Source organism: Cnephaeus nilssonii, assembly GCF_951640355.1.
Source record: "Cnephaeus nilssonii genome assembly, chromosome: 8".
In the NCBI taxonomy this organism is placed as follows: domain Eukaryota; kingdom Metazoa; phylum Chordata; class Mammalia; order Chiroptera; family Vespertilionidae; genus Cnephaeus; species Cnephaeus nilssonii.
Genome location: NC_137079.1, coordinates 27,515,493 through 27,521,492, shown reverse-complemented (window position 1 = coordinate 27,521,492; position 6,000 = coordinate 27,515,493). Strand labels below are relative to the sequence as shown.

At 53.0% G+C, this 6,000-nt stretch overlaps 1 protein-coding gene across 5 annotated transcripts in view; it reads left to right on the top strand.

Moving 5' to 3' along the window:
- Nucleotides 1-367: 367 nt before the first annotated feature.
- Nucleotides 368-6,000, top strand: part of SH2D4A (SH2 domain containing 4A) — a 53,258-nt gene continuing 47,625 nt past the window's right edge. The window contains exon 1 of one of the 5 annotated variants that reach the window (XM_079778612.1): nucleotides 368-389. The gene's annotated coding sequence lies outside the window, so the exon portion shown is untranslated. Of the gene's footprint in view, nucleotides 390-866; nucleotides 984-1,279; nucleotides 1,302-1,333; nucleotides 1,513-3,937; nucleotides 4,439-6,000 lie in introns of those variants that run through there. The other 4 variants (XM_079778610.1, XM_079778613.1, XM_079778609.1 and 1 more) reach the window with 4 other exon arrangements.

Below are 6,000 nucleotides of genomic sequence, written 5' to 3'. Positions count from 1 at the left end.
ATTTTACATGTATTATCTCACTCAACCCTGGAAACAACTCCATGAAGTAGGTAGGCACTGCTGTTATCCAGAGGGGGGAACGGACGGGCAGAGAGGTCAGGAGCAGTGTGGGGGCACTGGTATAAAGAAAGCCTTGTCAGGACGTGGAGAGAGATGGAGGGCAGCAGAAGGTAATTGGCTGTGACAAGTGTCCTATAGAATTATTACTGGCTAATGAACCACCCTTCATGGTTCATCAGCCGTTCAGTTCACCGAGTGTCCGGATTCATTTTGAGCTGGCCAAAGCAGCTAACCGGGGGGAAGGACACTCCAGCCAAAACACACCCCACAGGCCACTCATTTAATAAGCAACGGGAACCGGACCCAAACCAGCAATTCTCCCTTGTTAGGTAGGATCCCTAAAGTGATTCCTAAATTGCTAGTTCTCTTTCTAACCTTGACCTTCTGCAGTTTGGAGAGGCTGGGAATGAGAAAGTTTAATATTTGACCAGAACAAGTCAGGCTCCTGAATTTACTAGACAGGCTGTGGAGAGGTGGGGCTGATCCTCACTGTTTTATCCTATCTTTCCCCAACACGTGCAGTCTGTGCTTTACCACATCGAGCCTTTCCCCCACACATACCCCAACCCCAACCCCCCCCCCCCCCACACACACACACCCTCTGTATGCTCTTCTTCAGTGGCGCCTAGTCTCTGCTTCTGCTCCAATTCCCTGCAAGATTTCCTGTTCCCGTCCTCAGTCAGCTCCTCCCTTCGGCACCACCCTAACCTGTTCTTGCCTAAAATCACAAGATTCTTGACTTCTTCACCTTTCCTCCAGATTTCCTTTCTTCCCCCCGCCGCCCCCCCTCCTGTCGCTGTTGTTTTCCATCTCCACCTTTCCAGCCTCTCTCCTCTTGGACACCGTCCCACAAAGCCACAGCTGTACCCGCAAGTGCCTGAGAGTTTGAGCATTTCTTTAATGGCAACAAAAGAAAAAGAAAAGTAAGTTGCAGGAGACGCAGGACCAGAACCTGACAGATGAGCCCACTTGGCCGGCGCGACTCCGTGTAACTGAGAAGGGCCGGCCCGCCTCCGCCAGCTCCACCTCGCCAGGAGCGCGGCGCTGGGGGCGGGCCGGGGCTGGGCCGCTGATATTAATAAGTTAAGCCGGGCCCGCGATCGATGGCGGGACCAGTCCTCGCAGAGGGCCGGTGGCGGGGGGTTGGCCCGGACCAGACCGCCGCTGCAGGGCCCGCGCGCCTCCGGGACAGCGGGCTTGGGGTGCCGGCCACCGGCCCTGGAGCGCGGCCAGGAGCCTGGGTGGGGCCACGAGCGCGCAGCCAGTCACCCGGGCATGTGGGCCGTGGGTGGGGCGGCGCGGGCGGGCCGGGCCGAGGGACGCTGTTTGCCAACATCTCACCGAGTGTTTGTCCAGCCAGCCTGCGCCGCTGGCGGGTGCCTGTCTATCCCTCCCTCCCCGACAGCTTCCGCCGCCCTCACTGCACTGGGCGGGTGCGCGGGGCCTAGCCAGGTGAGCCCTGGGCCCGGCAGGTGGGTGCGGGGTGGGGAGGGGGCCGGGAAGGGGCGACTGGGAGAAGGCCCGGGGCGGGGGTGGGGGTCCCCGGATCGTGGAGGGCGCAGGGCTGGGGATGAACGGGGCTAAGTCTGGGTCCCACGGCCCGCGCCCTCCCACGGTAGCGCCGCGTCCGGCTGGGCTCAGGTGCAGGGCTGGGCGGCGATCTCGGCCTCGGCAACCGGGCGGCCGGTGTCCGGTGTCTGGTGTCCTGTGTCTGGAGTCGCGGGCGGGTGAGCCCGAGGGCGGGGGGCTCGTGGTGGCGGGACGGGGTCCCCCGAGGGGGCGGCCGCAGGCACGTGGGGGAGCCTCGGGCAGTTCTGGGCTGCGGGCGGGGCTCCGAGTCCCCGAGGGGCGTGTGCGCGCACGTCAGTCGGGTTCCGCCCGCGAGGGAGCCGGGGGCAGGGTGGTGGCCGCGTGGGGGTGTCAGGGCCGCCCGAAGGCTTCTGGACTCCCGTAGGCAGGGCCTGGCGCCCCGTCTCCCCCGCGGCCCGGCCTCCCGCGGCCCCCGACGGCGCCCCGCGCTGACTGCGCCACGGGCCAGCACGCGCACCCACGTGGGTAGAGCCGTGGGGCGCTCCTCCGCCCCAGACCTTCCCGGAGAGTCAGAAACAGGGTACTCTCTACGGTTGGGGTGCGGAGGGCCGGCCTGCCTCAGACCGGACAGTGGCCCCGGGCAGTTGGGGGGAGGGGCGATAACCTTCCTCCACCAAGTGGGCATCCCGGCCCCGTCCTGCCCTCGGGGTTCCTGCGGGAGCCCAGGTGGATGGGCGCGGAGACAGTGACAGTGAGAAGTCACAACTTGTCCCGTTCTCAGAGGTGTCTTTCCCTCCCCAGGGTCAAAGGGAAGAGGCAAGGGAGGCAGCTTTCTCTGAACTTAGTCTCCTCGCCTCCGCCTCCTAAAAGGCTTTTACTTGATGGCCTGTTTCATAGGGACGACTTCGATACCAACATTTTTTAAGTGAATAAGTGGAAGGCATATGTGGGCATAGATTTGGCATGCGAATGGTATTTTCTAGATAAGTCCATGTGTACAGTAGTTTCAAATTTCTAAAGAATGGTATATACTTACAAACCTTAACAAATTGCTCTCACCTCTGATCGCTCATTTTATCCTCAAAAATGGCCCTTTTGCAGAAAGATTAATAAGGTCAAGTTGAATTAAGATAACTGAAAATCTGAAAACAGCTGGCTGTTTTACAATAATGAAAATCCAAACTATATTCATAACATGAAAGTAATACTGTCTGTACTCTAGTATTTTTGTGATTTAGGCTGTATCAAGGGCTGTTTTGTTTTTGTTTTGTCGCAGAGTTATTGAAAACAATTTTCGTTTTGTGGCACAGGGCTGTCGAAGATGTCCCCTGAGTTAATCTATGGGTGTCCTGGAAAACAACTGGTTCTGTGACCCTTGGGAATTTATTTTTGGAATAAATAGCAGATGTGGGCTTGGGGCTTGTCATTGCTGTCTTTTAAGAAAAGTGCTGTCGTAGAAGAAGACCGAGTTAGCTAAGCTTTTTCTTTTTATTGGATCTTGAATAACTGGAAGTTTGCTGTACTCAATATGTTAGGGAAAAGTCATTTGATTCAGTATCAGCAACAATGGTCCTGTCAGTCAGTGAAAGCGGGGAAAACCCTAGTGAATTAATTTCCCCATTTCTATTTCCTCCACCCGGGCTGATTCCACTTGCCCCTGTAACTTCACATAGATTTCCCGGCATGGTCCTCAAATTACAAAGATTCACAGGGCAGGCCTTCATTTCACAGATGAGGAAACTGAGTCCAGAGAAGTGAAGTCACAGCCGAAAGTCACACAGTTCATGAGAGGCGGAGCTGGGAGTGCCGACTGGGGTCCCTTGCTGGCTGTCCTCTGAGCACCCTGTGCTGGGTTGACTTTTCCATCTGAGAGCAGGGGGAGGAAAGAGTTCATTGACGCCAGCAGGAATCAACCGACTTAGAATGGCATGCGTATTATTTAGTAGCCTGCCCACAAGACAGTTATCAATCCCCAAGTATCCTCTGAGCACACAGGGAAGCCAGTGTCTTTCCTTCAAGATCCACTAGTTAACCTCAACGCTCACAATCCATGTTGACTCGGACAGGCAAAACAAAAAGCTAAAACCGGGAAAGAGCTGGAGCATCTATCGCAGAGGTGCTGTGGGACCCCTCACACTGTGAGCGTCTGTGCCGCTGGTGCTATGCCTAGTGGTTGTGTGAGAGGGGAAACTGAGGAGGAAGCAGTGAGCAGACAACACCCACACCCGGGCCAGCATGACCAGGGTGGGGTCTTTTCAACACCTGCCCTCCCGAAGCTGAGCTACACGGCCAGGGCTAGGCTCCTGCCCCAGAGGCACTCTGTCACACACACCTTCAGTTCAGCGTTTCCATGGCTGCGAGGACTGGCTGGTCTTCATTCGGAAAGTTCGCAGGCAGAGCCACATCCCGATGATGTTTGCGTAGGTGCTCCACTGCACTGATGGAGGACAGTCGAGCCAACTCGGAGCCATGCTGCCCAGCTCCGCCATTTCCATCCTCTCCATCTGTGGTACCGGGCAAGGGAGGGGCTGAACTCCAAGAATTAAATGAGTGAATGCATGTACAGTGCTGAAGGTAGTGGCTGGCACAGCGAGTGTAAGTTCTTATTACCAGGGGTACTCTGAGTGGGGGAAGAGGGGAGGAATGTGAACTTGGCACTTTCAGGGGGTTCGTTTTTTTAGGCTTTACTCACGCTGTTCCTGTTGCGAGGGTTCACCCCATTCAAAATGGGGAACAGAGCAGAAGCCTCCGGCTTTAGTGGGCTCCTCATTTTCTACCATGTTTTATTTCCACGAAAGTCAGCGATTGGAGCCACGTTAGGGCCAACAGAAGGACATTTACTGGAATGGTAAGGAGTTATCATTCACTTCGGCTCCTTATCCCTTCATCCAGAGCAGGAGTCAGGGGTTCCGAGGAACCAAATTCTTCCTCTGGTTCCTGTCGGCTACAGACACGAGGGCAGCCTCGGGACACCTCTCCCTTAGTGTGAATTTAGTGAGCCCTGCCTCTTGGGAAGCTATTAGAACCCCAAAGTCAAAAGGCATGATCAGACATCAGTTCTCTGGCTGTTACATCCTTTGAGGGTCACCTCAAAGCAAAATGCAAAGATAGAACCTGAGATAGGCATGCCTGGCTGAATTCGAGTCAGACACTGCTTTTAATTCTATTTTAATTTTCTCTTAATACAGTGTTCCATTTGCATTCAGGTAGATGAATGCTATGGGAGATAGATTATAGGATGCAGTTAGCAAGAATAGTTGTAGCCCCAGTAAAGGTCTTTGCTACACGGTGAATAGTTAGTGAATGTATGCAAACCACACTGGTCTCAGAAGACTGGTGCGGGTGGAGAAACAGTTCGCAAGGAAGAGGAGGAAGAGAGGAAACGCCAGGACACTCCCAGAGGGTGGGAGGAGCAACACAGTCTGGATGTGCGGGTGACAACAGGTGAAGGAACTAGGAGGCTAAGTGCCTAGTCTCAAGTTTAGGAGCCTTTGAACTTAGTTTGGAGAAATGACTTTGGAGAGAGCAGGGCTACATGGTGAGATTATTGAGGCATTATAAGCACCAAATTATTAATCAGTTCCTTAGAATTTGGGTGATCTTATCCTATTGAAACACCAGAATGGAATTGTATACATAATTTCCTTCTGATTACCAAAGTATGAAGGTTTGCTATTTAAACACACACACACACACACACACACACACACACACACAGAAATGTACAAGGTAGAATGAAACCTCAGTGGAATTGTCAGCCCCCTTCCACTGTGAAGCCACTTGTGACTGCACTAGTCCATGCTACACTTTGGTAAGAAATCAAAGTGAATGACTCCGTAACATTCCCATAAATGTCCCTCTACTGGCCCCTTCCATGACTCCAAATGCTGACTTTCACAGCCTTTTTAAAGGAGCCTCTAATCAACTCTTTTATACAGCAAGGATCCTTTGTAATGAACCTAGTCGGCTCTCCATCCCCCCAGTTTATCTGACCTGTAAATTTAGATTTTATTAAATTAGGTTATCTGGAGGAGGTACACCTAAAACCTGGTGGCCTTCCAGAATGTACAGAAGGGTTCTCTCCTGCACCTGCACTGTTTTCATGGTTCCAGTAGGCTGTCTGGACATTGCATTGTCCTTCTGTGAAGATGAGAGTACATAATTGCATTTATTCAGTGCTGCTTTTAAAGGGGAATGGGAAAATAGCATTATGCTCTAATTTTTATTTCTTCCTTTTCTTTCCTTGAACATGGTTCTGTTTTGGTTCGGTTTGAGGTGGGTAATTCCGTGAAGTCTCAAAAAACAGTATTTTGTTTTGAAGTAAGTTGTTTGGAAAGAGCCTCTTCATTTCCTCCCTTGCCTTTTTAAAAAATTCTTTTCTCAGCCATACAGTTGGTTTGTTAGGCTCTG